This window comes from Hemibagrus wyckioides, linkage group LG19, assembly GCF_019097595.1.
Source record: "Hemibagrus wyckioides isolate EC202008001 linkage group LG19, SWU_Hwy_1.0, whole genome shotgun sequence".
Classification (NCBI taxonomy): Eukaryota; Metazoa; Chordata; class Actinopteri; order Siluriformes; family Bagridae; genus Hemibagrus; species Hemibagrus wyckioides.
Window position 1 is genome coordinate 2,871,881 of NC_080728.1, and position 8,120 is coordinate 2,880,000.

Consider the following 8,120-nt stretch of genomic DNA (forward strand, 5'->3'; position numbering starts at 1 on the left):
ATGGCATGAAGCTTAAGCTGGCGCTTACGGTGAATGCACATATAGATTTTCAGTGCACTCCATGTCTCAGATAATGGGCCAATCAGAGTAGTAGCTTCAATTAGCTGCCTCACATTTAAAGGTCCACAGCAGTGTCTGTTTTGCTTCTTTGACAAAAGCCAGTAACAAAAATCCTAGTGGAAACCATGTCGTCCTCTCCAGCAGAGAGACGTGAAGCGTACACGAGACCGTCACAGAAGGGAGGCAAAAGCCGATGAGGATGCAGTGAGGGTTTATTTTGAAAGTAGCTCTGGCAACAAATCCAAATCATGAGGCAACGTCGTAATCCACAAACAGACAACAGATCAGGCAATGTGCAAACCAGTGTAACAGGACAAAACTCAACAGGAGTGAACCAGATCAGAGCAAACCACAACAAATGGCTTAATAACGTCAGGCACAGACTTCACAGCGAGAGTGGAAGAGGAGTGTGTGTGTGTGTGAGGAGACTGTGTTCAGGTCTCTGTGTGTACTGGGGAGTGTAGTCCAGGCTGCTGTATATGTAGGCAGTGTTGTGTTCTCTGTAGGAGCTGGAACTGACCTGACAAAGACTAGAAATGTTTCAAAGTGAACATATTTTCCAAAAGTTCTAGTTAGAAAGAGCAGATTGCACCAAATGAGTTTATAGTAAAGGAGAATCAAGATTTGTGACAGGTTTGTGATCAGTGAGGGGAACAGCAGCAGTTAGTGAGAGCAGAGTAAATGATGGTAATGATATAACAGATGAAATGACACAGACACTTCATAAAAAGAGGAGTTGGAGCAGGAATGAGGAGATAATTCATTCAGAGATAACGACTGCTTCTCTCATACACACAGAGACGTGCCTACATTTACACGGTACAACTGGAAGAATGAAAGAAAGTAAAGAGCCAGGGAAAAAAAACAATAGTCTGGCAACTACAGTGAAGAAAAAAATGGCTGATGACAACACAGACTGATGCTGCGGGACTTTTCAAGGAGTGACAAAAACATGATTTAACTGTCTGACAGATACAGACAGTTGGCTCTCTTCAGCTCTCTCATGGGTCACTGCAAATCAAAACAAAGTTATTCTGACTGATCACCACCTTTATCCTGATGATGAAACATTTCTCTCCTGACAGGAGAGCAGGAGCGCTCACTACAAGGTGGGAAAATTCATCCATCCAATTTTCTGTGCCACAGGGTCACTGGGAACCTGGAGTCTCTCCCAGGGGACTCGGAGCACAAGGTGTGGCCGGGGTGCACAATCACATGTTATGGATAGTTTAGAGATGCCAATCAGCATGGAGGAAGAAACCCCAAAACCCACGACTCAAACCCCCAACCCCAGAGGTGTGAGGCAAACCGGCCACCATTTTATACAGGTCCATGGTAGATCACAGTGTGTATCGGGGGTTGTCATATTAATTTTGTGTTATGTTAAAAATCCAGTCAGACTTGATTGAATGAAAGATTTTTAGTCTGCAAGGCAGCTCATCATATGATTCCATAGTTACAATACTGAACTTTAGTGCATCATTAATGAGCAGCGTTACACAGCATCTTCAAATATAACTACGGGCCTTTATTTATCAAACAGATTTGTTCGTGAATGCATACTTACAGCAAGAAATCTGATATTCATGATAATAGCATAAATTCAGGAAAAAAAAAACTGTTTTGGATGCTACTTGTGCTGCTGCTGTGTGTAAACTGACCAGTTATGGTGTTTGTGGATGTCACTAAATACCAATGAGTCGTGTTGAGAATGTGTTTTGCATGCAACAAGTGATTCAGTGATTACAAAGCTTTTGTAAACCACATTTTAAGCCATGTGAAGTCCTGCCATAAAGACTAGAATAATGTTCGGCGCTCTATTTTATCATCATTAAAACATTAACTGGGCAAATGGTCATCGCTTCAGGATGCTGCAGGACTCAGTGCTTTGTGTTATGAAGCTGATCTTACAGCTCATGGTGGCTCCACCTTTTCCTAACACACAGTATGTTGGCTGTAATTTGTCACCCTTGTGTAACTGGAAACAGGTGATTGAAATGGAATGACTGGTTTAATGGAGCAGAGACCTGGAGCGCTGGGCCACTTGGCTAGGAGCGGAGACGGACTTGTAAAAAGAAAAGAAAAGAAAAGAAAAAAAGCACTCGAGTAATAGTTACAGGATTTAACAAGCGCATTAGTGTAGTGCGGAGGAGCTGCGGCTGTGGGGGAATAAGGAAACATTTTGTTGATCTTAAGCATGGCTCTTAAAGGAAAGCATTACACTGATGAGCAAAATAATCAGAGGCTGAACTGCAGCTGAATGAGACGAGCTGGTGTGCTGGAGCTCGTTTTCTGATTTTCAGTTTGCAAATCCTAAAATTATTTCAGTGTTAAAAGTCAAGAGCGTAACAGCTTAATAAGTGGACAGATTTATACTGCTCTCACATTACTCCACATGGTTAGAAAGTTCTCTTTTAATCTGTAACAAAGACACATGAAAAGCTAAATGTATTAAAAACACCAACGGATAACCTTCCAGACTTTCTACATCAAGTTTATTCCATTTTATTTAGAGTAAATTAAATAAGCATTTAGCAGGTACCTCAGAAGACGACCTGCTATAGACACAGCAGCTAATTCAGCAGGACTGTACTTTTGATTGACTACTCTGTCTAAAAATGTGCATGCAGTGGACCTGTAGAGCCTTCCTCACAATGATGATTATTCACATTAAATCATCAGTAACATTAAAACCACTGAGAGGTGAGATGAATAACATTGTCAGCTTACAGCAGGAAAAATGGACAAGTGTATAGATCTGAGTGACTTTGAGACAAAGAACCAATGGTAAAGCTTGGCTCTTGGCATGCATGTGGATGTTACTTTGAGACCTAGCCCTTACCTAGACCCTGAAGACCTAGTGCACCCCTACATGGTAATGGTATTCCCTAAATTAGTGGAGTCTATCAGCAGTATAATGCAAACTGCAAGCATCTTTCAGGAATGGTTTGAGGAACATGACAAAGAGTTCACTGTGTTGACTTCAAACTCCCCAGGTCTCAATCCACTCGACTATCTGTGAGATGATGTGCTGGACAAACAAGTCAGACCCATGGAGGCTCCACCTCACAACTTACAGGCTGCTAAAGTCTCGGTGCCGAGGAGGACCTACCCAATATTAGGCAAATAGTTCATTGTTTTGAATGATCAATGAGCGCATTAAACATATAAATGATTAGGGTTCACCACCCCAGTAACAAGGTCTGGCACAGTGCAGTACCCATGCTACAAAACCAGCAGTCAGTTGGAATGAGTGAGATGGTTGAAGTGCTGAAACTGATATGAGTCCTGTGCATTCCAACTGGCAGAGGAAACCTGATATTTAACCTGCTGAGGAGGATTCTGCAGGTGTTAGATTGTGAAAAATGGTTTCTTGGTGTGGTTTGACATGCAGCGGTTACACACTGTAACAGATTAACCTTTTCATGCAGTGTCCATACCTACGGACAGTTTTTCACCAAAAAAATATAAGATAAAAATAAGTGGTATAATCAGCTCCATATCAGAGCACTACTGTAATTTAACAAATTATCATCCCGATTTCCCCTGCTCTTGAGATTCGCCTTTTCCAGTGCAATCTATCTCTGACTTTATCTTCAACATTTTTTTTTTATTTTTAAGTAGATTTTCTAAAATCTGAGAATTCATGCAACAGTCCTAAACTTTTGTACATGCCTAAGACACTACTAGATTTTGTTTTATCTATTTAAATAAATCCTGTGTTTTATCTTTTTTAAGCTATGGTATTCCTACACATAGACAATCCTTTTACTTTTTATCTGTGTGTTATTTAGAACAAACTCAAAATTCATGAGGAAATAAACACATGGCTGAAGAATGTCTTGAAATTCTACATGAAAGGGTTATGTGGTATTGTGAGTGGTGACTTAAGCTGTTATTGAATACTGTTGTATAAGAGATGCTCAGGGTCTCAGGAGCCTCCACTTCACCGTCACATTCCTTTACACTTCACCTGCACCTAATCATTTCTCTCCTCTTTCCCCCATTAGAAAAGTAACCTCAATAAAAACCTATTTCGAAGCTTTCTGTGAGTCAGGCAGAGGGAGTTCAGTGAAACCAGATTTGATAAGACATCTTTATGATAGCGTTGCTGCAGGATAGTGTTACTGAAGCATTATTAAAGAACGTAGTAGTCTCTGCTTCTCCTTTGTTTTTTGATTAAAAGTACAGCTGGAGGTTTTGAGAAGATGTAGTCTCAGACTCAGACGTCACACCCACACACGGTTAGCAGAACGTCTGATGCATACCACGCACAAAATCGGGAACTCTTCAGGAGTTTAAAGTTGTCATTTGATTGGTTGGATTGCACAGGATTTCTGGGAGACGTGTTTGTCGTGTTTGACGTGTTTTAACGGTCCACCTGGAAACAAAGCTGTGGTGACACTCTACTTCCCTCACAGGAGAAGAAAGCTGTCATGTTCACAAGTGAGACAATGAATGCTTATGTGGATCAGCTAAACGCTGGATTTTCCGAATGCTGTGAAGTTCAAGGCACAGACTCATTCATTTGCAAAGGCTTCTACATCAATCTGAAGCTCTAGCTAGGCGAGGCGAGAGAAGATGGAATGTTACCGTTAAAGACTTTGGAGTAGTCTAGGGTTTTTCAGCACTTGCCTCAAATTAAAGAGGCATATAGCATGAGGACCATGAAGAAAGTGCCTTCAGACATGGATGTGGGGAGAAGTGGGAAGAGTCTACAGTGGTTTTCACACTGATCATGTTTACTGTGATCTGAATCACAGTGTGATTGTTCTCAGTGCCCTGCAGCTTTGGTCTTGTTTCAGACACACAGATTTTATTGAACCCTGGTGCATTTGCGTTCGTCTTACATCATCACAGACGCACATGGAGAACATGACGTGACTCATATTTTTATTATTTTGTTGCTCTTATTCTCAGTAAGGTTCACCTCTTCTGCATCCCACAACATCCCTTTGCCTTTGACTGTCTCAAAGCTACACATTCTTCTAAAACGTCTGTCTCTTTGGCTTATGCTTCTGATATTGTGTGAAATTCTGCACTGTCTAAAGAGATACACAAGAGGAAATGGTGGCATATGCAGCAATGTGGTACTACCGGTTCACTAACCCAATCTTCATGATTAATGTTGGAGGTGCTCTGCCCAGTCAGCATAGGAAGTCTCTGTCAGAACGCATTGTGGATGGCTTCCTCTGCGACAGACTTTCCAGCACAGCCTCTTTTAATAACTCATGCTCTTATTGTGAAGCACTACTTTACAAAGTATGTTTGATCTCCAAGATCAGACGTTACTACAGCAGCCACTGGTCTGTTTTTAATGAGCACATTTTTGGAGCACAGGCTCATGGAGAGACTCAGCAAAGCAGTTGTGAAGTGCACAGTAAAACTGGGACTTATGCTGACTAACCCCTGGGCCATCAGAAACACTCTAATGTAAGAAAAAGATCGGGTAAAAAAGTTTGCTGAGGATAAATACTGCATTCTTTAGTAAACAGTTTGGGTTAACTTTGAATGCTGACTGTCTCCAGTCATTCATTTAAGACAGGAGCAGGCTCAGGTCTTCATTCCAGTCCAGCAGGAGACACACCCGATTTCAAAAGTTTAATCAGTTTACCTTGGCTTTCCAAACACCATGAGGTTTAGCTTCTGCTTGGATGGAATAAAAGCTTGCTCAGGAACTTTTAGGGTAATGGTATGTTCAAGTCATGTTGGAAAGACTGAGTTTATGTGTAATTACAAGTAGGGGCGTGTCAGTTAAAAAAACGAAAGGATGCTAAAGCAGACAGAAAATTTGGTTGAATGTTTATTCATCTCAGAAGCTGATTCCAGCATCTACAGGAAACTGTTTAATTTAGATAAATTATGTAGTGATAAAATTCGATGGCATCACTAACTGATGCAAAGCACACATGATACACATTTTTTAGAAATAGTTGCTGTATTTTTTTGTAGTTAAATTACCACCTCCATCCTGTGACGACCAAAGTGATTTGATCACACCTGACATCGTAATTACCACAAACTAGGATCTGGGTAAGATGCAGGGTGAGCTGGACATGCTGCACCCCTGAGAAGAGCAAAGGATTAATGACTGAAACTCGTGATGTTTTCCTGCATAATTTTTAAGTAAGACAATGTCTTTTTCTTCAATACATTCATATATTGACCATGTACATATGCAAATAATTATGAGTGACAAACATATGAATTTGCATATAAACCATTCCAATACGTCAGTTATTTCTATTTGTATAATCAGTCTGAATGGTTTTGCATATACACCTATTTCTCATATTTCATAGAATGTGCATGTTTCAGCATTAAATCCGGCAATTATTTAAGGAAACATAAATCTGGAAATCAAACACAATCACAGACGTGAAAACCTGAGACATGTTACACGTATCGCATTAAAATTGCATGAATGAATATTTCTGACTTCACAAACACATTTTTCCAGATTTTAAATATGGTTCATTTCAGTACGTCACACATTAATCACCAGTGAACAGACAACACCTTATTTTTTTTAGCTTAATGCTAAGTCAGGTAAAAGAAAACAAACATAATATCAAAAATCAGATGAATACTATTACTTGAGCAAAGATTAGCCTCTGTGTTTCCTGGAGAAGTGTAAAATTAACCATCCGAACACATTGCCTAATGAAATGCTATAAAATTGCTCACGTCGTTATTTAAAAATGATAGCAAAGTCATCTTCAGAGTACAGTACAGCCTACAGCTATTGAACGCAGTGTGCCAGTGTAATGCCGTTCATTATCCAAACATACCCCTTAACGTAAAGAAAGAAAATTAAATATAGTGTGTAGTATAATATATATGTTGATTAGTGTGATTATGTTGCACCTTCAGAGATAATTCAGTCCTTTTGTGCTGCTCTGCAACAAACTTGATCACTGAGCACAATACACAACTCCCAGGTTTTTTGTGACAATATTTCACATTAACCTTAGAAAAAAAGTTTAACAAGGGTGTGTAAAAAAGTGTAATTTCCCAATATATATGAAGACTTTTGGGACACTGTGTAGAATATCTCTGCATGGCCCAAATGCTAGCTTACTTATGGATCTATGTGTGACAGATCAGATTGTATGCTTCAAACCGAAATGTCTAGAAGATCAGTTGTTCCTTGGGGAACCCTGCATTTGAGGATGTGAAAATGAACCATTTCTGGTCATATATTCCGCTATAACAGACTGCCCCTTAAATTTACTCTTGTTCCTGCAGGAACATGAAATGCCACCAATCTCTCTTGAGCCAGATTAGGTTTCTGAACCTAACCTGATTCTCAACTATGGATTGTGAGCCGTCTGGCAGGGATCGGGTGTCTGATCAGCCCTGAATCTGTGAACCTGCCTGTAACTCAAGCGGGAGGTTGTACAAGTGCTCTCTGCACAGAGATCATTACATGAGCTAAGAGAAAAAAAGGGGGAGTTAGAAAAAACTCCAAAACACTGTTTAGTGTCCACAATAAGGGCGTTATTTTCTTGTAAACTTTCCACTATGTTTAACTTGCAATTTATAAGGTTTATGCTATGTTGTGCCACTAGGACCTGTTTATCTGCCACTATAGGTCTAGTGATCCCATCAATAATGTTAACAGGCTGAGCAAGGGCCAGAATTGGGCTATCAATCAACACACTGGTTACTAGCAGCTTTAGTTCTGGACAATCATTTGCCAGTGCATCCTGAGCCAAAGCTTTTGTCTCTGCTATATTTGAGAACCATATTGGATAGAATTGTCTGTCTGATTGAAAAAATATTGTCTTCCACTCGGCTGTAGGTATTTCACATTAGTTTCACACTACCTCCTTGTAAATCTGCCACAGGAATACTGCAAGATGACACGCCCGCTAACTGATTAAATCTGCCCGAAAGTTAAGTAGCTCGTGCTTGAGACAGGTGTTCATCTATCCGCTTTCAGAGCTTATGGATCCTGATGTTAATTGTCACTGGGTTTGTGTCCTCTGGTGGTTGATCTGCACTAGAATACAGTCCGAGACCGCTTTAAGGATTTCTGAAAATGTTGCCACACTATC

At 40.2% G+C, this 8,120-nt stretch overlaps 1 protein-coding gene across 2 annotated transcripts in view; it reads left to right on the plus strand.

Annotated features, from left to right (window-relative positions):
• grm8a (glutamate receptor, metabotropic 8a) overlaps positions 1-8,120 on the plus strand; it is a 211,252-nt gene that overhangs the window by 42,429 nt on the left and 160,703 nt on the right. The gene's annotated exons all lie outside the window — the stretch shown is intronic.